The 26,156-nt window shown below is 37.9% G+C and overlaps 1 long non-coding RNA gene across 1 annotated transcript in view; it reads left to right on the plus strand.

The window, feature by feature from the left end:
- Positions 1-26,156, plus strand: part of LOC123781083 (uncharacterized) — a 354,804-nt gene that overhangs the window by 158,533 nt on the left and 170,115 nt on the right. The window contains exon 7 of the long non-coding RNA XR_015727381.1: positions 21,619-21,687. This is a non-coding gene — a long non-coding RNA (uncharacterized LOC123781083). The remainder of the gene's footprint in view (positions 1-21,618; positions 21,688-26,156) is intronic.

Genomic DNA, 26,156 nt, shown 5'->3' on the forward strand with positions numbered 1-26,156 from the left:
TTCTTTGAATGTATAATGAGTTCTTACTATGTGGCGACCACTGTGCTCGATGCTGAGGACTCAAGGGTGAATTTAATTCATTACCTGACCTCAAGGGAGAAACCGTGTAGGGAGGGGCATATGGGAACTCTCTATACTTTCTGCTCAACTTTTCCATAAACCTAAAACTGATATAAAAAAAAGTCTATTAAAAAATGATGGGGACTTATCAAAAGGACACAGGTTCCAGCTTGAAGGGGCTCCCATTCTGGGACAATATGAATATCAAAATCATGATTTCAATTGATTATAATCCCTTGAATAAAATAGAAATCCATGAACCCACTCTGATTAAAAAAATAAATGAAAAAAAATGAACAGGTGGAGATTGAAAACTCTCCCTTATATGCCAAGTAATAAATTGTAGAAAGAATTATGTAATTAAAAATCACCATTTGGCAATAATCAAAAAGAAGGCAAATGGAAACTCTTGTGTACTACTGGTTGGAATTTACTCTTGTCAGCTTTCCTGGAAAGCAATATAACAATATTTAGTGTTCATACATCCTGTGGTCCAACAATCTCACTCCAGGGTATAAATTCCTACAAAGGTACAAGGGGATGCTGTATAAGTATGTAGTAGATTCTAGTTGAAGGTATATTTGACTTTCTTCCTGCAGAGGGTGGATAAATGAGGTATGCTGGATGGATATTATAAAATATTACATGGTAATAAAAATCAATAAACTTTAATAGACACAGCATAGATATAGATTTTATACACACACACACACACACACCCCACACATTAAGTGCGTGTTGTTGAATGAGAAACTGACAAACTGTTTACCGAAGTGGTTGTACCATTTCACACTTGGATCAGCAGGATATATGAGAATTCCAGTTCCTCCACATCCTTACCAATACTTGGTGTGGTCAGTTTACTTAATTTTAGCCATTCTAATAGATGAGGAATGGTATCATTGTGGTTTTGATAAGCATTTTTCTAATGACTGATGTGGAGCGTCTTTTTATGTGCTTATTTTCCTTCTATATATCTTCTTTAATCAGATCTTTTGCCCATTTTTAAATTGGGTTTTTTATTTTCTTATTCTTGAATTTTGAGGTTTTTTAAAAAAGATTTATTTATTTGAGAGAGTGAGCAAGGGGGAGGGGCAGAGAGAGAGAGAGAGTCTTAAGTAGACTCTGTGCTGAGCGCGGAGCCTACATGAGGCTCCATCTCCCGACCCTGAGATGACCACTTGAGTCAAAAAAAACCAAGAGATAGGCACTTAACGGACTGTGTCACCCAGGTGCCCCCTGAATTTTGAGTGTTTATTTTATTTTATTTTTATTTTATAATAATTTTTTATTATGTTATGTTAGTCACCATACAGTATATCCTTAGTTTTTGATGTAGTGTTTATAAATATATTCTAGGTTGAAGTCCTTTATCATATATTGTATTCGTATAGATATTTGCATTTACATATCCTGTATATACTTGTATTTATGTGCGTGTATTTCTGTATACTTGTATTTGTGCTCTAAATACAAATACTTTGCAAGGATATTTTCCTAGTCCGTGATTTGTCTTTGCATTCTCTTAATGTCTTTTAAAGAAGTTTTGAATTTTGATGAACTTCAAGTTAGCAGTTTTCCTTTTTAGGAATTGTGCTTTTGTTTTCCTATATAAGAAATATTTGCCTAACCTAAGGTCATAGAGATTTTATCCTATCTTTTCTTCTCTAAGTTTTATAGATTTGGGTTTCACACTTATGTTTATGATCCATTTTCAGTTAATTTTTGAATACAGTGCAAAATATGAATCGAAGATCATCTTAAAAATATAAATATTTCGTTGTTATAGCACCATTGGTTGAAATGTGATCTTTTCTCCAGTGAATTGCCTCTGAATCTAATTTGTTAAAAATTAGTTGCCTAGGTATGTATGGGTCCATTTCTGGACTCCCTTTTGTTCCATTGATCTAGTTCTCTATCATTTCACCAATAATATACTGTTTTGATTGCTATAGCTTTATAATGAGTCTTTAAATCAGGCAATGTTAGTCCTCAAACTTTGTTCTTTTTTGTCAAATTTGTTTTGGCTATTCTAGGTTCTTTGCATTTTTATATGAGTTTTAGAATTGAGCTGTCAATATCTAGAAAAAAGCATACTAGAATTTTTATTGGGATTGCATGAAATCTATAGATCAATATAGGAAAAGCTGACCCCTTACCGATATTAAGTCTTACAACTTACGAATGAGGTGTACCTCTCCATTTATTTCGGTTTCCCTTCATTTCTCTCAGCAATGTTTTGTATTAAGTATCACTCATATTTTTTCAGATTTATCCCTAAGTAAGAAATTATTTATTTTGATATTGTAAAATCCAACAATATATGTATATATATTTTTACAATATGGTTTGTGCATTATGGATCTTAAGAAAGTTTTCCATATCCCTAGGTCACAAAGATATTCCCATATTTTATTCTGTTAGCTTTACAGTTTTACCTTATCCAGAAAGGTCTTTAATCCATTGAGTTCACCTTTGTAAATGATGTCAGGGAGGGAGGTCCACCTTTATTTCTATCCATATAGTGAGCCAATCTTTCCAGTACCATCTAGATAAATTACTTTCTCCTTATTTTAAAATGCTTCTTTATCATATACCAAATTTCCACATATATATGTGGGTTTATTTCTGAGTTCTCCATTTGGCTTCATTGACCTATTTGACCTTCACCAGTACCATACTGTTTTAATTACCAATGCTTTTTAAAAAATCCATTGAAATACTCATGAATTTTTTTTGGTTGTTTAGTATTTTAAGTTACAATGACAGATTTCTTTTGCATTCCTAGGGAAAAATCCTTATGATCATGATATACAATTTATATATATATATATATATATATATATTAAAGGTTTATTTATTTATTTATATATATTATATATATTTTTAAAGGTTTATTTATGTATATATGATCATGATATACAATTTATATATATATATTTTAAAGGTTTATTTATATATATATTATATATATATATATTTTTTAAAGGTTTATTTATTTATTTGTCAGAGAGAGAGAGAGAGAGCACAAGCAGGGGGAGCAGCAGGCAGAGGGAGAAGTAGGCTCCCAGTGAGCAAGGAGACTGATGCGGGACTTGATCCCAGGGTCCTGGGATCATGACCCGAGCCAAAGGCAGACGCTTAACCAACTGAGCCACCCAGGCGGCGTCCCTAAAATATATTTTTGAATTCAGTTAACATTTCACTTAGAATTTTTGCATCTATATTTGTAGAGGTACCAGGCCAACATTTTTATTTGCTTGTTTTAATATCATCCATTTTTAAAAGTTTGATTAGTCTCAGACAACGAGTTAAATTGTTTTATTTCATTTTCTATATTTTTGGAAAAACTCATGTAAGATAGAGATGATCTGTTTTTTAAAAGTTTGGCAAAATGTACCTATAAAATCGGGGTGCCTGTGTGGCTCAGTCAGTTAAGCATCTGACTTGATCTCAGCTCAGGTCTTAATCTCAGGATCTTGGGTTCAAGCCCCATGTTGGGCTCCTAACTGGGTGTGGAGCCTACTTTAAAAAAATGCACCTAATAAAATCAACTGGGCTGGGCAATACTTGGGAGGATATGTCAATTTCCTGGATGAATGGTTATGGTGATATTTAAGTTTATTTCTTATTATTTTGTCATGCTTTACTCTTTTCCTCTTTGTTATTACTCTCTGATCCTCAAAAACCTAGTTTTCGTATCGGAACAAAATATCACACAAAAATTTCTAATGATGACTTGCTTCTTGCAGATTATTTTCAGAACTTTTTTTCTTTTAATTTTTAGAATGATGGTCTTCTCTTTTTCTTCTGCATTATTTTTTATAGGCCTCCCATTGTATGTTTGTATGTTACTCATTTTCATATGAGAGAGTTATCATACAGAGGTTTTTACAAAAGGGAGATGGCACCCCTTCTCCTTCTTCTGTTTTCTATGCCAAATCCCTTCTTAGATCCACAGTTGGCTGCATGCAAATTTGAGCCCAATTCTAGGTGTTTGTCCAGTATTCATGTGGTGTGGTTCTGCTCACCAGTGTGCTATCTTCTGCTTTCTCTTTCTGGTTTGTTGATGCTTTTGAAACAATGGAATAAAAGGCAAGCTACAGTCCACCAAATGAACTGTAGTGTGTCAGGGCTCTTTCTTGTTTGCACCTGCCTACCGTTCTTTCCTTGGAAAGAACTTCCATTCCAGCATACCATCACTGTTAGTTTTGCTTTCTTAGTGAAATACCATTTCCCCCTTTTAACAATCTTTTCCTAGAAGTACCTTCTCTGAACGAATGTGGAAAGAAGAGAGGGTTGAAAGACAAGTCATAAAAAAGGAATATCATAATGTCAAAGGATTAGATGCTCAACAATCTGATTGGCCCTGCTTCTAGTTTTTTGAGCCAGGGAAGAGATTGTGAATGAGAGACAAGTGCCTTCATATTTGATTTCACATTGTTTGGACTTTTTATTTATTATTACTGGTGTTGTGAGGCAGAAGGAACCCACCAGTTGTCTTTCTCAATCCAGCTCCATAGGTCTTATAGATGCTGAAAATTCCTCCCAGATTCTGGCAACCAGCTTGCCGCATGTCTCAGTTTTCAGACTTGTTTTTCACTTTGGACTTCTCCTCTCTTGGTAATCTTACTGGGCTGCTGGAAGTAACTGCCTCAGGGATTGCTGATTTGCTTCCATTTTAAAAAGGAATTCCATTGCAAATGAATTTAAAAATAATTTTTCAAGTTATATTAGGAATAGTTGAGGTTCACTTTCAAGTTGCTTTAATTTACAGATTAACCTGTGGAGGATTTTCATGCCTTTTTTTTTTTTAAGATTTATTTATTTATTTGAGAGAGAGAGAGAGTGAGCAGGGGGAAGGGGCAGAGGGAGAGGGAGAGAGAGAATCCTGAAACAGACTCCCCACTGAGCGAGGAGCCCAAAGCCGGGCTCGATCCCAGGACCCTGGGATCATAACCTGAGCCGAAATCAAGAGTCGGGTGCTTAATCGACTAAGCCACCCAGGCGCCTTGGGTTTTCATTCTAATAATATTTGTTCTTTTCTTTCTGGAATTTTAATTCACAATTTAACATAAATTGTACTTTTAAAAAATCTCTATTTTACATTTTCGTGTTGATATGAAATACATTGTTTTTATTTCTATTTCTGACTATTTTTAATGATATGGAAATGGCATAGAGAAATACTAGTGTGTGCATTTATTTTATCACTGACTACTTTGTTGAGCTCTTTAATAACTTTGATAATTTTATGGTTGATTAACAAGTTTTGTGTCCAATCATGTTTTTGGAAATTAACATTTTCCTGTTTGTCTCTAACATCTCAAATTATGTGTCATTGCATTTGTAAGAACCTGAAATGCAGTATTAATTAGTAAACAGTGACAGTGGCATTTAAGTTTAGTTTCTGATGTTAGTGAGAACACCTCTAATGTTTTCCTCAGTTACACAGAATGCTAGCTTGTGGTTTTAAGTAGATACTCCTTTGCATTGAATATCTTTCCACATAGTAAGGATTTAATAACATTTTGTGAAGTCAAAGGGAAATAGCTTTCTATTCCTATATTTTGTGTTTAAAACTTATAAATAAGTTCTAATAGTTTTTGGAAACCCTTTGGGCATATATTTAAATATGGTTCTTATTATTTATACTATTAATGTGGTATATTGTTTTGGTAATTTGTTTTGTTTCTTATGTGGGATATTCTTTTAATTCCTGTGACAATTCCCACTTGTTCATTGGTGTATTGTTTTTTTAGTGAATAGCTGAATTCTGTTGCTAATATTTGTTTACATTGTTGAATGCGTATTAATAAATGAAATTGGCCTATAACTTTTTTTATTATCTTTATCAGGTTGTAGAGTCAAGATCATAGTTTACTTATGGGTTTATCATTTTTGCCATGTTCAAAAGTGGTTTATAATGCATTGATATTATTCCCCGATCATTTTAGATAATTTATCTATGAACTCGTATAATCCCTCTGCTTTCTTTGATCTTATCTCCCATTTGTTTTTCAGTTTTTGTTTGTCATATTTTGTAAAAAGAAATTATTCATTACATGAAATTCATTTTCATACAACTGTGTATTCACTCATTTTATTTTGTATTTTGATTAGTATTCTTTCTCACTTCTATTTAATTTATTTGCATTTTACTTTTGATTAAATTTTTGCTGTTGATCTATCTGTTTTTAGCAAGTCAGATCATGATTTTATTTTTCAATTACACTTCTGTTCAATTTCCAGCATGCTTGTTTAATTTTATTTTTCCCTTTTCTTGTTTTTGTTTGGGTTACCTTTTTATCCTTTAAGATATTCAGCTGATTTTCTTTAATTTTTTAAAACTGAGATGAATAACATCCTGACTTTTTTCTCTAAGAATTACTTTGGCTGCATTCAGTAGATGTGTTGAGTTTTCAAGGACATAATTTTCTGTATTATCTGCTGTTATATTCTTAATTATCGTTCTGTAAATGCATTGTGTTTATAGGATTTCTTTTACATATTCAAAGGTCTTGTTCGTACTCTTGTTATTAATTTCATAATGGCAATTTTTGTGGCTTGTTCTGTATACAACTTTGTCAGTGTACCTAAAGTTTGTATTACTTGGGGATTGGTGAGCTCTGTTCCAAAACTCTGGAGAGGAATGATGGATGAAGAGGATATTTAGCTCTCCTTTACCTGTATTAAGGTCAAGGTTATTATAACATTATTAAGGCTAACGTATGAAAAACAGAATTACCAATGTATCTCTGTGGGTTACACATATGATAAAGAAACTGGTGAACATCTATATTATGCTATAAGAACTTTTACATAAAGCTCAGTTTCTTAATTATTTGTCTATACCATTTTATCGTTTACAGAGCCATTTTCGTAGTTACTTTCATTTGATGTCTCTAAGAACTCTATGAGAAACAGGCAAGTCGGCATGTGCTGTTAATCCATTTTACACATGAGGAAGTCAAGGCTCATGGAAGTCAATGCTTGACTCGAGTTCCCAGCTTCATCAGTAGAGTATCAGCAAGCAGACCCCAAGCCCCTTGTCTCCTAGTCCTATGCTTACAGCTCAATGTCACAGTCCTCCAGGTCCTAAACTGAAACACTGCAGTGTGGCTTCTTTTCTAGTAGTTGGCTACAAATGATACATAATTTTAATAACATATGCTTATTTCCAGAGAAAGGATTTTACTCCCATTCTATGCCAGTGTTATTTTAATGTGTGACATTACATAGCAGGCTGCATACTCTTACATGAAAAAATTTTAGGAAAAAATGTTTGCATGTATCTATTTTTGCAGATCCATTCTAATTTAAGGAGTCATGATGATTGAAAACCCGTATTTCAGAACAAATTAGAATAAAAATTTCTCTTACATCTTGACTTTTACCTCCTTTGAAGCCAATGTAATTCTAATGGAATCTAGGGAAACATTTTAAATTTCTACCCTGCATTTCATGAATGAAGTCACAGGACAGGTGTGTGTGTGGAATCCTATACTTTCCTTCCTGACTCACTGTATCAAAGAACTGAGCACTGGAGCTCCTTCTTAGACCTGAGACATTGTTTAACAATTGTAGTGATAATAATACTTATTCGTTCCTCTACTTAGTACTTCAAAGTTTATAAAACCAATTCCCAGATACTCTTTTTAAACTCTATGAGAAAGACAGGTCAAGGATTAATAGTCTTATTTTATAAATGAGGAAAGTGACTAAGGGGTGTGAAGGGTCCTGCCTAGATTCACAATGGGTGGAGTTCTGACTCAAGCCCCTATCCTTTGGCTGACGGTTTGGGACTCTTTTTTACCACTCATACTGCCTTCATGTGATCAGCAGGGAGAGCTCTTTGAGAACCAGAATGCTAACAGTTTAAATTGTTCCAGACTACAATAGCAAAGTCCTCGAGCACTTTGCAAGACTGAAAAATCAGAAGGAAGCAATTTTTTCAAAAGATTTATTTTTATTTATTTGAGAGAGAGAGAGAGAGGAGGGGCAGAGGAAGAGAGAGAGAGAGAATCCTTAAGCAGACTCCCTGCCGAGTGCAGAGCCCGATGTGGGGCTCCATCCCAGGACCCTGAATCACGACCTGAGCCAAAACTAAGAGTCAGATGCTTAACAGACTGAGCCACCCAGGAACCCCCAGAAGGAATCAGGTTTTTTTTACAAGAAGTTATGAAATAGCTCAGGATGAAAATGTAGGCTATTATGCAATTCAGTGTAGGAACTTAAAAGAATAAAAACGAGATGAAGCATATACCTATCCAACTTCATTGACATTATTTTCATAGTGAATAGTCTGTTTTGATTTTTTGCTTGTATCGTGTTTGGGTAGCTATTGCATTACCTCAGCTAAAATGCTCACGTGAATAAATACATGAGCACACACATGAGACAGACGTACGTGTACATATCCTCAACTATGCATGTGCTCGTAAGTATTGAAACATGTTCTGTTGAGATTCCCCAGCAGCCCAAAAGAATTAGAACTGCCTTTAAGACAGAGTCAGATGCTTTCTCCCAGGTCATGTCCATAGGCAACATGAACACAAAGATTGCCTTCCAGAGTTTTAGAAAAAAAAAAATCTGGCCCGTTCCCTGGATGGGCAAATAAATCAGGGCGTACTCAGCTTTGTTTGCACAAGTAGTCCTAGTGCTGTAAAGTTATCTCTTTTCTTTTTAACCTTATCATGATCCCTAACGGTCTAACAGGGTGCTTTTTAAAAGGGTACACTTGGTTAACACTCTACTTCAGACTAATAAATAACAGACAGGAGGCCCTCCACTCTCCAAGTCTTAGTTACACCAATAGAGGAAGCCTGGGTCAGGGACACGCAAGTGCTTTTGTCGTCATTGTTTGTTTTTCTTCTGGTCTTTATGCCCACAACATCATCGATGTGGCAGTCGGGACAACGGCTCAGCTGTCCACTCAAACACTTGATACGGTCATCCCCTTGAAGGTCAGTAATGATCCCCTAACCACCGGATTCCGTGCTCTATTGTTGACCTCCATCTTCCCAGAAGTCTCTGCTTCTCCAGAGGAAGCAAACAGGCACCAGAGGGTGTGGGAATGGTGGGAAGTGAGAAGAGCCCTACACGTTGTAAGGCAGAAGTCAGGGAAACCAGACCATATCTCAAGGTGGAGAAAGAAGATTGTGACAGGGAATCTTGATTTCAAGTTAGACACCGGATAATAGACATGTGAGTCCCAAAGCACTGGGCTAGGGGACGGGGTGGCTTAAACTTTCTATCTCATGCCAGGACTGATCTAAGCCTAGAGCATTGCTGTGCAGAAGAAAAATATAATGCAGGCCTCAGATTTGAGCTACATATATAGTTTTCAATAATTTCCTAGTAGCCACATTTTTAAAAGAAGTATACAGAAATAAGTGAAATAAATTTTAATAATGTATTTTATTTAACCCAATATATACTAAATATTGTTTTAAAATGCAATCAGTGAAACATTATTAATCAGATCTTTACATTCTTTTTCCTCATACTAAGCCTGTGAAATCTGAGTTTATTTTACATTTATAGCACATCTCAGTTTGGGCTAACCACATGTGGCTAGTGGCTACCCTATTGGACAGGGCAGATCCAGAGCCCAAGGAGCAAGACTTGGCTTGTGGGTGGGAGTCCAGTGGTCTTTGCTAGGAGAGGAATGACTTGGACTTCTGGGGACTGGAAGCAGGGAGGCTAGTTGCCAGATTAATTTCATAAAAGGCAGATCTTAGCATGTCCTTTGATATGCTCAAAAACATTTACTATCAAATAACAAAAACAACAACCTCTGCTCTTCCCTTACTGCGTGTTGCAGTACCCACATTCCTCAGCGTGACATTGGAGGTCCTTCTCTGTGTCTACTCGACCTGTACTGATGGTGTTTTCTCCTTCCACTCTCCCTTCATCTGTGATTGTACCATCTCTGTTTTTTAAAATACAGTTTTTTTTAATTCTGTCAATTTTTGCTGGTCTGCCTTCTTTTTGCCCTGCATCTCCTCCTGGATTCCCTTTGTTTTCATTTCCAAACTCTTGCTATAGAAACTATTTGGTAGGCAGAATACTGGCCCCTGAAAGATATCCACAATCTAATCTCTGGAACCTGTGAATATGACAAATGGGATTTTGCAGATGTGATTAAGTTAACAATCTCGAGATGGGGAGATTATCCTAGATTATCTGAGTGGACCCAGTATAATCACATGGACCCTCAAAAGCAAAGAACCTTTCCTGGTTGTGGTCAGAGGGACATTTCTTCTATGGAAAGCATGGATGTAGGGGCCCCGAGCCAAGGAATGTTGGTGGTCTCTGGAAGTGAAAAAGGCAAGGGAATGGATTCCTCCAGAAAGGAATGTAGTCCTGCTGACACCCTGATTTTAGCCCAGGGGGACCCATTTTGGACTTCTAACTTAAAGAACTGTGAGATAATTAATTTGTGTTGTATTAAAGCAACTAAGTGAGTGGTAGTTTGTTAGCAGAAATAGGAAGCTAATACAAAATCTATTCAGTTGTCCAGGCTCATCTCAAAATCCTCTGTGAAGATTTTCTTGGTACCTGTGATCTGGTAGGAACTTTTCCGCTTTTAGACTTTATATCCTTTTTATTATACTGACCTTAATTTTCCTCCTATTGTGGTCATCAGTACTGACTATAGGCTCTTTATCAGCAGGGACCGTACTTATTTTTGCACCGTATGTTTGGATAATCTCTAGGTTTTGTCCTTGGGTTCATACAGACCTGTGCTGTGCAATAGTGTAGCCACTAGCCACAGGTGGCTATCTATATACAAATTAATTAAAATGAAATAGAGTTAAAAATTCAGTTTTTTCATCTCATTAGCCACATTTCAGACGCTCGATAGCCACGTAGAGTTAATGGCTACTGTATCGAGCAACACTGATCTAAAGCATTCCCGTTATATCAGAAAATTTTATTGGAGAGCGCTGTTCGAGACTGTTAGCTTTGGTGTACTTCAACAATAATTTCTTGACTCTTGTAGAAGTGTTTTGACTGAGATGTATTTGAGGGCGATGGTTGTGCTCTGACCTTTCTTTTGAGAAGGAGGCTTTTAAAAAAAATTTTTTTTTATTATGTTATGTTAGTCACCATACAGTACATCATTAGTTTTTGATGTAGTGTTCCATGATTCATTGTTTGTGTATAACACCCAGTGCTCCGTGCAATACATGCCCTCCCTAATACCCATCACCAGGCTAACCCATCCCCCCACTCTCCTCCCCTCTAAAACCCTCAGCTTGTTTCCCGGAGTCCATAGTCTCTCATGGTTGTCTTCCCCTCTGATTTCCCCCCTTTCATTTTTCCCTTCCTTCTCCTAATGTCCTCCATGCTATTCCTTATGTTCCACAGATAAGTGAAACCATATGATAATTGTCTTTCTCTGCTTGACTTATTTCACTTAGCATAATCTCCTCCAGTTCCATCCATGTTGATGCAAATGTTGGGTAATCATCCTCTCTGATGGCTGAGTAACATTCCATTGTATATATGGACCGCATCTTCTTTATCCATTCATCTGTTGAAGGGCACCTTCACTCCTTCCACAGTTTGGTTATTGTGGACATTGCTGCTATGAACATTGGGGTGCAAGTGGCCCTTCTTTTCACTACATCTGTATCTTTGGGGTAAATACCCCATAGTGCAACTGCTGGGTCATAGGGTAACTCTATTTTTAACTTTTTAAGGAACATCCACACTGTTTTCCAGAGTGGCTGTACCAGCTTGCATTCCCACCAACAGTGTAAGAGGGTTCCCCTTTCTCCACACCCTCTCCAACATTTGTTGTTTCTTGCCTTGTCAATTTTTGCCATTCTAACTGGTGTAAGGTGGTATTTCATTGTGGTTTTGATTTGAATTTCCCTGATGGCTAATGATGTTGAACATTTTTTCATGTGTCTGTTAGCAATTTGTATGTCTTCTTTGGAAAAGTATCTGTTAACACCCAAAACAAATAATCAAGTCAAAAAATGGAGAGAAATAGGCATTTCATCTGTATCAATCAGGGTCCTGGAAGGAAAACCATGGCATTCCTTCAAAGGAAGAGTCTTCAAGAACAGCAAGGTGTGGATAAGAGTTTAGAGAACTAACAAAAAATATTGAGGCACTCAGAGTTTAACAAAGTGGGAAGCTCTTACCATTTTGGGCTGATGGGTTATTGGAGTCATGGGAAGTGCTACTCAACAGAGCTGCAGTCCTGAAGACAGGCAGCCTCTAACAGAAATGTGACCAAAGCAGAGAGGAGCAGGGAAGGGATTCTTCAGCCTCTCTCTTCTCCTGACTGCCAGTCTCTACTCGAACCCAACCTGGAGCCAGCCAGGAAGAAGCCTTGGAGAGCCAGTCGGTGGGGTGAGCCCCCTGTGCACAGAGCAGAGAGAAAGGCAGGGAGTGAATTGGGGGCGGAGGAAAAATAGAAAATAGCACCATGGTTAAAGGCATTATACCACACTCCTCAATTTAGAGATATTTATTTTAGAGGTAAGTGATCAAAAAAGGTCTCCTTTTCTGGAGCGATAGCTACATTTCAGCATTGCAAATAAGAATAATGCCCTTTCACTGCGACATTCTGGAAGATCGTAGTAAACTCTACAGTCTATGTGAGGTCTTCGGGCTTGCCTATCTGAGCTTCTCTTCCCCTGGCCTATACCTCTTATTTATATTTTACTTTGTCCTGTTTTATTTTTAACTTATATTTTTCCAGTTTTACTGCAAGCATTTCTTTGTGTTTACATTGAGAAATGAGGCGAGAATAAAACAAATACATAAACGCCTATTTTTTTAAAATCCTCAGAATCACCTAGCATTGTGTCTTGCCCGCAGTTGGCTTGTTTAGTTAACTGCAGACAAATTCAACCAGGCAGGTAAATAATTTATATGCTAATTTCTGTTTCTACCCATAGCTAATACTGATTATTCTGTTCAATATCTATTTCTTCTACCTGAAATGTCTGGATAACTTCTAACTTTCTATATCCTCAGAGGACATAATAAAGGAACTTAAAACCGAAACTCTGATAATACAAGTGAAGTTGTAACTATATGAGTCACAAACTCAAAAAAGGAGTTCTTCCATCATGTCCTGACTGTTTTGGTGAGAGTCGGGGACTTTTATGAGAGAATTTTACAGAACTAGGCAAGATGAAATAATACCTGCCTAAAATGAATACATGGCTGGAGATTAACAGTGTCATAATTTCACCTCTTTTCACATTCATTTTTTTTTTCCACAATGAACTGCTCTGCTAAAGTCACAGATTCTTAGATACAGGGATGAGAAAGGACCATTGAAAAGAATTCAGGCTTGTAGAAATCCTCTTTGGTTTCTGTGTTCAAGTGTTTAGCATCTCATGCCTTGGAGATATTTTGCTATTTTAAAAACTGTGAACATAGGATATTCTAGGAATAAAATAGATACCCGTTCACTACCTCCCATCTCTCCACTCCTAAGTTTTCTACAGATTCATTAAGTTGTGCTTTCATATTTTTTCAATGTCCAGAAACAATGAAAATTATTAAATTTAGAAACTTAGCAAAAATTATCAAAATCTCCCTTTAGTCATATTTCTTTTTGGCAACATATTCTCAGTTCCCCTTTCCCATCTTTCTAATTGGTCATATATTATAAATAGGTTAGCATTTTGGATATTTACATTTTATTCCATCTGGCCATAATTCTTTTTCTTTTTAATTGGGGGCAAATTATATTTTATATATTTCATGGCAAGGCACATCCTATAATAACATAGGTCTGTCTTTTGGGAGCTCACTGATAGAGTGTTAGGAATTATAATTCAGACTTGTGAGATGGAATCTTTGTAACAACTTGAATCTAGACTTAAGATAAATACGTATTTTTAAAAAATTACAAAAATACTTTTCTTTGAAAGTAAGCAGGGTTGCATTTCCTAAAATGGACTAGATAAATAAAATACTTTTCCAGATTACAAAGTTACTTTTGTTCACAAGTATGAAATATTTTATGCATAACCTCATTTATAATACTATTTGATACATTTCATGTACTATTTCTATACAAATTATCACAAATGGAATGATTAAATTAACTTTTACATGTTTTCACTTTTGCTCTAAATGGAATTTCCAGCTATTAAATTCTCAGGAAGAGAGTATTTCTTTGTTTTAGTCTGTTTATAGGAAACCTTAAAACACTGAGGACAGAGAAAATCATCAACATTAGAGTATTGCATGGTAAGTCCTCAAGTTTGCTGGGAAGTAATGACCTCTACTCTGTCAAGGAGAAAGAGAAAACCTTCATCTTTAGGAATACAACTGTAAAGAGAAGGAGGAACACGTGCTTGAAGCTCATTGATCTTTGTCCAATGAATGTTTTTTTGCGAGCTAACATTAGTGGTGATAGCTACTTCAGATGCCTTCCTCTATTTTCTTCACAGATTTGTATAAACTAAAGTTTCTCCCCCCAGACTGTGATGATTTCCAATGAATTACTAGCAGAAGATGTTGGATTTGGTTTCCTATGTAGAACTATGTGAAATTGCTGATATTTGATGATTTCCTTTGACTTACAAAAGTGGTTCAGACTACTATGGTAGAGTATTTCTTATAAAGACTAGGAAAAAATTCTGTATATATATGTCCCTGTCCCTCCAGGTCGATGCTACATTTGTAGGGTCTGCGGGAGCTGTTAGGAGTTGAAGCTAGTTAAACAGTCTTTTACACCAGTGGAGATATCCCTCCTGGTTGACCTTGGTACACTAACCAAGACTTATTGGGCAGCTGTGATCAACTGTGATCAACCAATCTTTATTTCTCCTTCTGGTACATAAGTACATTACGAAACACTCGGTCAAATATAATACTGAGTGAGATATAAAACTTTATATCTGTGGTCTTCTCCTGTATGAGAAAAGCAGATGAAATTTGTTCTGTCTTGTTCTTTTTTTTTTTTAATGATTTTTTATTATATTATGTTAGTCACCGTACAGTACATCCCCGGTTTCTGATGTAAAGTTCGATGATTCATTAGTTGCGTATAACACCCAGTGCACCATGCAATACGTGCCCTCCTTACTACCCATCACCGGTCTATCCCATTCCCCCACCCCCCCTCCCCTCTGAGGCCCTCAGTTTGTTTCTCAGAGTCCATAGTCTCTCATGCTTCATTCCCCCTTCTGATTACCCCCTTTCTTTATCCCTTTCTTCCCCTACCAATCTTCCTAGTTCTTGATGAACTTAGGCATGCTCTTGTTCTACTCCATTCAAAGTATGATTGCCATCTTCTTCTTCTTTTTTTTTAAAGATTTTATTTATTTATTTATTTATTTATTTATTTTAGAGAGAGGGAAGGGGCTGAGGGGGAAGGAGAGGGAGGGAGAATCTCAAGCAGACTCCGTGGTAAGTGTAGAGCCCAGCGCGGGACTCAATCTCATGACCTGAGCTGAAACCAAGAGCCGGATGCTTAACCGACTGAGCCACCCAGGTGCCCCCAACTGTAATTTTCTAATGCCTTCCTGGCTGTTAAGGGATTAAGCCCCAGCCCTAGCATTTGACCAATTTATTCTCCCCCAAGACCACGTAGGCTGCCTTTAGCTCTTTGGGGGTTTACAAAACAAACAAAAAAAACAAAAACAAAAAAACCTTTCCAAAATAATTATGTAAGCCAAGGAAGATGCAGTGCTTTTAATCAAAAGGACACTTGCTACAGAGATAAAGAATGCTATATAAGGTAAACCAACAATGCCTCAGTAGATGTTTAGGGCCTCTTGAGAACTCTGTCTTCCTTTCCTGTTGTACCAGAAAAGCAGGACTGGCATCAGAGTGCAGTCAAGAGAAGGACACTAGGGATGGCACTGTGCTTTGTTGATGAAGTGTTTGTGGATCTGTACTCCCTAGAGCCAGAAAAGCCAGCAAATTTCTTTTATGTGAGTCAGCTTTATAGTTTCTTCACAACTGGAAGGGTGTCATTTCAAGTGGCTTGAAATACAATGGCTCCTCTAATTATTCAAAATGAGGAGAAAGGAGAAAATGCAGCTGTAGGCTGGCCTCAGACAGGGAAAGTAGACACTACCCACTGCCAATGCAACACTCACTGGAGTCATAATCTGGTGAAATAGTTAAGATTATCTGTGAATAAAAGGTTTAGAGTCAAAACATCCTTTTTCTTTATTATTAGTTTTTTCCTGATACTTCTTCTCTACCCAATTATATTTTTAGATTGAGATCTATGTTTTTCCTGGTTACATGGACTCACTTATTAAGGAAAAGGATAGGAAGACATATAGGCATTCAAAATGCCGAGTTGCCGTGTGCATGTGTGCATGTATGTGTGGGTGAGTGTATATGTGTGTGTTTGTGTGATAGATATGTATGCACTAGCATTTTAAACATGCCTTCTGAACTCTTTTGGAATTCATACTGGTTGCTGATGATCACACCTTTCTTTTCTAGTACTTTCAAACAAAAATATATGTTGTCTGTCATCCTTTGCGAGACCTGGTTACTTTTACTGTTTCTCTTCCCTTTTTCATTTTAGCCAGTTCATGTATTATTTTCTGTCTCCATTTCCTTACAGAAAGGCAGATGCCGATGTTTATAAACTTACATGGTCTTGTGTAGCTTGTTCAATACCTTTCTCCAAACGAGACACCTGTTGTCCTGACTATCCTTCGTTAGAGAAGTTGAATTAGTGCCTTGCTGCCCTGCTGTCACTGGGCAAGGGTAACGAACCATCCTTATTTAGCTGTGTTGAGTTCAGTGGGGTTCACCAGCATTTCCCAAATAAGATCATTTTGTCAGAAATGGTCTGTTGGCTGAATGAAAATACAATTCTGTTTTCATAGCAGCCAAGGTTAGTTTTCTGAAAGTGATTTACTTTTATAAGAATCCTTGATTCATATTTCCTTTTTAAAAATTCTTTATTTTTTATACATATTTCCTAATAAGCTATACTGGGTTTTAAAATATTTGCCATCGAATTGACCCCAAGTTCAAGATAATAGTTTTTTTTAATTTTTAATTCTACCCCCAAATAAATGTGTTCCTTCCCTCCTTTTGTACGTACAGAGTTGCATGAAGTGGAGAAAAGACCCCGGATCTTGACAAAAGGAAGCCCCTTCTACAAATAAAGGACACACAAAAAAGGCATTTTAACCAACCACATGAAAGATGCCATTGCACAACTGTGATTCTCCCAGGGAAACTTGTATTTGTTAGGTGCAGTCTTTTGAAAATGACATTAAGGAAGGTCACACATCCCTAGTAGTTCAAGTGGGGCTTAGCTCTTGGCATGATTAGCAAAACGGGTTTTCCAGCACATTTATTTTGGGGACTTTTTTCACCCATGAGTCTTTAATCTGGTTGCCAGACCCTTCCCTAATTTCATTGTTCTGTGTTTTTTCTCTTTTGAGGATGCTGTTGTGTAAAATTTACGGGCACATTACTCAGCCTGGCAAGCGTGGGGCAAAATGACCATTTCCTGACATTCGCTTTTTACGGAGATTTCCTCGTTGCCCTGTTTGACTGCATTAGCATTCTCCCTATATGTTGCTACACAGTGTAACACCTAAGAAACACTTCATTCTAACAGGTGATATTTTATCCAAACACCTTCTTGGTGTAGCTATGTCAATAAAACTTTAGGGTGGGGGTCTATGCCATGATATGCTTTTGACATAAGAGCAAATCTGCTACCCTTGTCCTCCCTTATCAAGGTAAAACCTTTTTCTTCTCCCTGGTAATGACTTCCTCTACTGAGACTAAAATGGAAGCTCTTAGGTATCTTCCTTCTGAATCCAGGTTCACCTGACTGAATACAGGCAGAGACGACTCGTGGGCTCACACAGAGCCTGTGCTGTGTATGACTAAAAACAGTCTTCTCACCCTAATGCAGATCCCATGAATATATCACTGTTCAGTGGCTCCACCTTTCCCTCAAACTCCCTCAGCCAAACTAGTCTGATGTCTTGTCTTTTGGCTCAAGGCATTGGCCATTTCTGCTCCTCTCCACATCCACACGTCCACCTTCTTATCTTTCCAACCGCGATGAAGTGCTACTTCATCCACAAAGCCTCTCATAAGCCTCCTTGTCCCCCACATGAAAGTAATCTCTTTCTTTTCAAATTCTTAAGCACTTTATCTACGTTTCTCTCTTATGTCTCTGAGCATCATCTCTTTGTTCCCGTAGTTATTTTACTGCATGGTTTCCATATTAGAAGGTAAGGTGTTCAAACAGGAACCGTGTCTGACTCTCTTTTTATCTGCTCCGGTCTCTGGCACAGATCTGACATATAGAAAGTGCTCAGAAATACCGAATGCTGATGAAGAAATGAATAAAAGGAGCAAGTCAGACCTTCCTTGGAACAAACATAGCATTAGGCTCGATCAGTCATTAAGCAATGAATTAGGATCAGCTATCTTTATTGAAGTCTTGTGAAGCAGGAATGAGCTTATACGATAAGGGAGGGATTCCGGCTCAAAAAAATTCAAGATATGGAAGCCTGTCAGTCAAGATCCAAGATCCTTTACTAGAGAGACTTGGAATTCCCTTCCTTAAAGTTTTTAGGGTAGGCTTTGGAGCTATAAATGTGGGTAGGTGGGACAGGAGTGGGGGAGTTAGAAGAATTCTCTTCTGGATTTATTGTTGTTTCTAGGAAAGCAGTCCAAAGCAGGAATTTCCACAAATCAAAAATCATGGCCCAGAATGTCCTAGAGGGCTCCCAAGAATGAATGGGAAGCTTGATTCTACTTTGGAGGGGTAGCCTGTGTGCTCTCTTAAACATTGAATAAAATGAATAATAAAAATTATTAATGACATCAGAATAGCGACCTGGTTGTAGTATAATGCTTTTGGCCCCAACCCCTGAAACATCTCAGAACATGCCTTGAAAAACCACCTATCCAAGAAAATGTACAGTTTTCGATTAGGTATGTGAAATCTCTCCTAGTCATTGGTTCTTTATTTCCAGGAGTTCCTGCAACAGTCACATCTTCCATTAGGCACACTGATTTTTTTCTCAAATCTATCATGTTGGTTGAATTGTTATTTTCCCCAACAGGAAGCCCAAATCCTGATCTTCTTTGAGTCCTCCTCACACTTGTCTCCCAACCAAACATTTCTAGGTCCAGGTCCTACTACTTTACCACTTTCCTTGAGAATAGGAACTGGCTCCGACTTATCTTCGTATTCTCAAAGTGGCTAAGGCTGTGCGTGGCGCACAGAAAGTCTTGGACTCTGGTTTCACGAGGGTATAGACTGTCTCATTCACCTTTGTGATCCCAGTGCTCAATGTTGAGCTCTGATAAACATGTGTTGAATTATGAATGAACGAAAAGCAATGTATTTTCAGGAAGGAAGGTACAGTCCATCCTGCTTACAGTTCCTTTTGAAGTATAGTTGACACACAAAGTTACATTAGTTTAGGTGTAGAACATAGTTAATAACTCTACAACTTATGCTCTGCTCACCACAAGTGTTGTTACCCTCTGTCGCCATAGAACGTTCTCACAGTAACATTGACTATATTTTTATGCTGTACCTTTTGTCCCTGTGATTTATGCCGTGACTTGTTTCCAGTTCCCTTTCAAAAAGAGACAGTGAGGAATCACATGTATGGTTAAAATGTTGACTTTTTTGTCTAGTCAGACCTTGGGCTTATCACTATTCCCTGGATTTCAGTTTTTTGCTTTCACAAGAAGAGGAAGTTAAGTCTTAGATCTAATTGTGTGATGGGGGGTAGGGGTGGGAGAGAGAGGGAAAGAGACAGAGAGGGAGAAAGAGAGCGAGAGATTTTCCTTGGGTAAAGAGAAATAATCTCTCTCACAATTAGTCTTCATTTATATAAATTACCACAGGGTGATACCAAGGCCAAGAAAAGTTGAAGTTTAGAGTTCAAAGAGGTCCTTTTATCTCCTGAAGCTTGAAGAAGGATTGATTTATGATTGCAGCCTTGACTTGGCTCCACAATCTTGGGATCTAAAAATGATAAATCACATCAGCAACTAAACTCATCCTTTCTAGTTTACAAAGTACCTTTGTTTGCCAGCTTGCTTCCTTTCTGTCTGTCTTTCTTTATTGTTTTGCTCCAGATATTTTCCAAGCACTTTCAAATCTTTAATCTTCTCATTGGAACTTTGTAAATACCATATGAGGTAGCCTGGATAGATATGGTTATTATAATTTTTAATTGCATTTTGGCTTTAGAATTATATAGTCTTTCAATTAAAAAAAATATTTTTATGATGAAAACATTCTAACCAGCCTTGGTTTAGGATCTTAGTTTGCTTCTTACTAGCTGAATGACCTTTGGCAGGTCACTTGCCCTCTCTGAAACTTGCTCCCTCACCTGTAAAACGGGGTGAAGAGTGGTGGCTACGACACAGGTTTGTTGTGAGTATTGAATAAGGCAATGCTTAGAGAGCACATGTTGCGCCGGAATCAGTAAATGCTAAAATAAAATAAGAAATTACTATTTGATGATTTTTTGACAGAGGGGGATGGAAACCCCATATTCTTTCCTAAAGTCCTTTAGGTTGTAGGCACCCTTGGCATCATCAGTTTTTGGTAATATTGGAAGTAAGAGCTTTCGGCTCTATGAACCCGGGTTTAATGTTGGTATTGGATGTGGGAGGTTTAACTCAGGCTCCTTGACTACCATTCCTCCTGGAATTTTTTTGTGGTTGCTTTACTTTTTTTCTTGGAGTTGCTGTTAAGCAGAAACTCGGAGCCAACCTACTTTAAAGAGTTGACTCTCTCATACTGTTTTCCATATTCACACAGACTTTGTCTTTGGCCATTTTTATATCACTATCTGTACCTTGGGTCACTCCAAAAACAGAAAGAAGTTCAAAAAGGTCCTTTTCCCTTTTCTGTAGATCATGATTTCCTTGATGATGCGGTGTTTCATGGCTGGCAGAGATCCTGACACTCGTCCAAAGTAGAGTCTTGGCCCACTTACCTATGTACGATCCCTAAAGAGACCGACTAAAAAGTTTAAAAAATGCTCTTAGGGTTATGTAGAGCAAAGATGGAAGCAGCAGAAGGTGTTGCTGCTGCAGTCATTATTGGCTCAGGACAAGATTCTGCCCTTGCTGCTCAGAATGTGACCATCGGACCAGCAGCACCAACGGCACCTGGGAGCTTACAAGAAATGCAGAGTCTCTACCTGACAACACACCTACTGAATCAGAATGATCAGATTCTACATATTAACCAGTTTCTCAGGGGAATCTATGCCCAGTACAGTTTGGAAAATACTGCTCCAAAAGACATATCCTCAGTCCAACCCAGTGGCAAGCCATGCCTAAGGAATACAATGGCAGACTGGCTGTGCTCAGCAGATTAAGTCCCATACTGACTATGATGAACTCATCTGGTTCTTTCATTTTATTCTGTTTTGATACCTGTTCACTGCTCTGTCTTTCCATTTATACCATTTTGGCAATGCACTCACATTAAACTTTGGGGATGTTTGACTTCTCTGCTTTGCTCACCATTCAACAATAAGGATGGTTTTCCTGCAGATTGCTGGTCCTGAACCTGCCATGTCTATCTCTTTTCAGGGGCAGCTCCATTAGGTAATCCCTCACTACTTACCTGCTCAAGCCATAGTCAACAGGACCTTTCAGAAGGTATGTATGAAGAATTGTGTGTGTGTGTGTGTGTGTGTGTGTGTGTGTGTGTGTGTAGTGCAAATGTAGCCAGGTATACTAAGCCCCAAAGGAAAAGTACAGATATTAGTGAGACAATTTATGAATATGGTGATAACTGTTTTAAGAGATGGTAGCTCTTCTGTGCTGACTCGACCTTCTTCTTAAATGTGGGTGCTATGTTTGCCATACACAATTTTTATTAAATCGGACTTCTATGACTGATGCCCTTACGCTGAATTTTTAACATTCGATTCTGTTTTTCTTAAGGCAAATCAAGGCACCGGGGAAAGATATGATTTTTAAAGATTTTATCTTTTGGGGAGAGGGGAGCTTTTGAATTTCTTCTACATGGAAATGTTTTGCATGCACAGCAAAATACCAAAAGGAAATAAATTCAGTGCAAAGAAATGAGGAGCATAATGACCTTGGATGTTTTCATCATACTTTTTGAAATATTCTTCCTCCCTTTTGTAACGTTTCATAGTGAAATAACACCCTTGTCAAAATGTCTAAGCACTCCAATAATAGGTGATGGAGAAATGGTGACAGAGAGAAAACGGGGGCTTCTAGCCCACAAACCTAGCATCCACACGAAGCCTTCCACTCTTACCTGCTTCACAAGAGTAAATACTTTAGAACCACAGTCTTGATGAAAGTAAAAATGACTGTCAGTAATGTCTGCTTTCTCTGAGAGAGGCTTTCAACGTTAATGTTATTAAAAATGAGATTTCACCTATTTTTAACTTTCTCTTTGGTTACCAAGGTTGTTGTTTGAACACTGGCAGGAAAAAAAACCCTAGTAATGCCTATTTTATGTTAACATGTGTTAATGAGCTAAGAAATATTTTCTTCCCTCTAGTTTGGAAACTTTGATATATAAGGAGAAAAAAACGTTTGTATTAATGATGGTTCATATATCTGTCATTTAATTAGAATGAGGGGATGTCATGGGATCTGGTACTCCCATCAAGACCTTAACTGCTTTCTTGTCCTTTTCCCCCAGTGCAAGGATACGTGATTATATGAGGATTAAATAAGATAATGGTAGAAAAATACTAGCAAACTCTACATTGCCATGTAATGTTATTCTGTCCTGTAAAATTGAGTGTATAATCTGATGAAGAAATTTCAACAAATGCCCTATTAGCTGATGATGGCTTAATATACAAACCGTCTAGGTAAAAGTTGCCTCGTGACTGACATTTGCAATATATGGTACTAAAGAAGTGAGTAATGTGGGTTTTCTTTGCACCAAGGCACTGTATTCGGGGGGGGGGGGGAGGGTTAGTTCAGGGTGGACTTGTCTTCTCAGCCCTGAAACCAGGACTCTGGCAGTTGCTTGGCTCCACGCCAGCAGTAGAGCATCCTGGCGTGGTGCAGTCTGGTGGCCTTGCCTGAAATCACGCAGCCTATCAGAGGACTTTCTTTGCCCCAGTGAGAGGGCCTGCATTTTCCTATGAGTCAGATCTTCAGTACACTGCTTGGAAGAAGCCATTTCATACTTTTGTTTAAAAAGCTTGATACATTTGACTTCTGAAGTTTTCTAGCATATAAAAGTAAGTTACAGTTTAGAACTCTGCTGTCCATATAGCTACCTCCAGCCATGGGTGGCTTTTGAGGATTGAAGTACAGCCACTACCAGCTGAGGTGTGCATTTAGTGAAAAACGCACGCTGGATTTCAAAAGCTTAGTAAAAAGAGAGAGACAGAGAGAGAGAAGGAGAAGGAGAAGGGGAGAGAATACAAAATATTTCACTAATAGTTTCTTATGTTGATTAATGTTGAAATGATATTTCGGATATATCTAGCTCTGTAGTCCATTCAGGCTGATATAACAAAATACAATAAAACGGGGAGCTTATAAACAACAAAAATTTATTTCTCCCAGTTCTGGAGGTTGGGAAGTCCAAGATCAAAGCACCAGCAGATCTGATGTCTGGTGAGGGCCCATGTCCTGGTTTATAGATGACAGTGTCTTCATTATAACCTGACATGGCAGAAGGGTCATGGGAGCTCTCTGGAGTCTCTTTTGTAAAGGCAGTAATCCCATTCATGAGGGGCTCTGCCTCCTGCCTGATTACCTCCCAGATGCTCCCTTCCAAATACCAACACATTGAAGATTAGGTTTTGATATATGAGTTTTGAGGAGGCATGTTCAGTCTATAGAATTGGGTTAGATGAAAACATTATTAAAATTCATTTTATTTCTTTTTTTTTAACTTTTAAAAATACAGCTACTAGAAAACTTTAAATTGCATATATATCAGAAAAGCCGAGAGGACAAAAGTTGTGAGGAAGTGAAGGACTCTATTGGTCAAAGGTCATTTTGCAGTTCTGACTCTGGCCAGCAGGATTATACCACTGTAGGGTTCCTTTCCATGACGTAAGAGGATATAAGTCATAGCTACAACATGGCAGAACATTTCTGGTGGAAATGGGGTGCTTGAAGAGGAAGTAAGTTGTTGTCCCTTCCATAAATGTAGAGTCGAAAATCCCTTCAGCCAGAGAAGACACAGGCGACAAATGGGAAGAACCTACAAGGATTTGTGACGCTAAGTTGCTCGGAAGGCTTTAAACATACCCAACTCGGCAGCACATCTTAGGAGGGTCTGTCTCTCAGTAAGAGACTCAGAGTGAGCGGGGGGACTTGCGCAGAACTCAGGAAGGATGGGGTGAGTGCCCGCGTGAGTTTCCTTTCCATGCCTTGTTCTCTGTGAGCTCACTAGAGCAGCCTCTTGCTTTTCTCACACTCGTAGCTTTTTTGTTGTTCTCTAGTTTTCAGGCTCCACATTTGCTCCACTTTTGGAAATGGGTACATTTTCCTACCTCCCTTCTCGTATTCTCTGTGTTTTTCAGGATTAGGGAGTGTGCTTCTGCAGTCACACCTGTGTGTTCTCTCAGTCCCTTAGTGTATTCACCTCAGCTGGACGACGTGAATACCGCCTCTCAAGAGAAACTTTTCTTGACTACTTCCCCTGCCATCCTCAATCTAAAGGGAATCCTTAATACAATCTCATCTCACCTTTTTCTTTTATCATAGCTCTTATTACAATTTGTACTGATATATTCATGTGATCAATTGTAATGTCAGCTTTCCCACTGAACTGTAACTGTAAGATGGGATCTGGCTTTTTTTGTTCTCTGTGCTGGTCCCAGTGCCTAGTACATATTAGGCACTAAATAAATATTGATTGAATGGATGGATAGATGGATGGATGGATTAATGAATGGATGAGTGAATGGATGAGTGCATGGGTAAATGGATGGATCGACAGATGGATGGGTGGATTTATCACGAGGAACTCTCTTAATGTCATTTTTCTTACCATGACACTAGTTCCATTTTGGTAATCTTTTTTCTTCCCTTTTCTATTTGGGCATCATTTTTGTGAAAAAAGGAAGGCACAGCACAGGCTGAGGGATTTTGCCATTTCCAGGTCATCAGTTAGTTGACATCCATGGGTCTGTCCCTTACTTCTTGTTAGTCTTCTTTTTGCTTGGAACACACCTTAAGAGTCATGTTTGTTACCTAGAATGATTCACTCCCACCTTGCCCCTAAATCCTCATCTCATTCAAGATGTCAGGTTTTTTTGTACTGATCTAGTCTTCTTTGTTTTCATTATGGGTTTATATTATCTGCCTTCTATCCTTTATCCTTTCCTTCTTATACGGAAATTGTGGAAATTATTATGCTTATTTAAAAAATAATTTTACACGCCCCATTTGTCTTCTGAAAGGAGTTTGGTTTCCTTAGAACTAAGAATCTAAGTTCCTTTTAGTCCTTGGCTATGGGAACACACTTCTTTTAAAAAATATATTTCATAGTTTGGTTTTTAAATGTCTAAGACCAATGTCTAATTATGTAATATTGCTCCTGGCTTGCTTTTTTATGAAAGATGATTTCATAGTGTATTGGTTTTCAATTGCTGCTGTAACGAGTTATCCCAAACTTGGTGACTTAAAACAACATCCATTTATTTTCTTACAGTTCTAGAGGTCAGAGGTCTGGAAATTAGTTACACTGGGCCAAAGTCAAAGTGTTGGCCAGGCCAAGCTTCCTCTGGTGGCTCTAGAGGAGATTCCATTTCCTTGCATTTTCCTGCTTTCCAGTGGCGGCCTGCATGGCTTAGCTTGTGGTCCCCTGAGGCCAGCAGTGTGGCATCTAGCTTCTGTTGTCGCATCGTCACCTTCTGTGTCTTCTTTTCTGTCTTCCCCTTATAAGGTCATTTGCGATTACATTTAGAGCCCATCTGGATAAACCAGGGTGACCTCTCCATTTTAAGATCCTGAAGTTAGTCATACCTGCAGAGTCTCTCTTTTGCCGTATAAGGTAACATTCACAGGTTCCAGGGATTAGGACCTAGCTCTCTTTGGGGACCATTATTCAACCTACCACAATGAGAAAAGCAGAAGACCAAATTTTAACTTTATGTGATAACAGTTTATAT

This window comes from Ursus americanus, chromosome 18 (assembly GCF_024610735.1).
Source record: "Ursus americanus isolate L20-20 chromosome 18, mUrsAme1.1.p, whole genome shotgun sequence".
NCBI lineage: Eukaryota > Metazoa > Chordata > Mammalia > Carnivora > Ursidae > Ursus > Ursus americanus.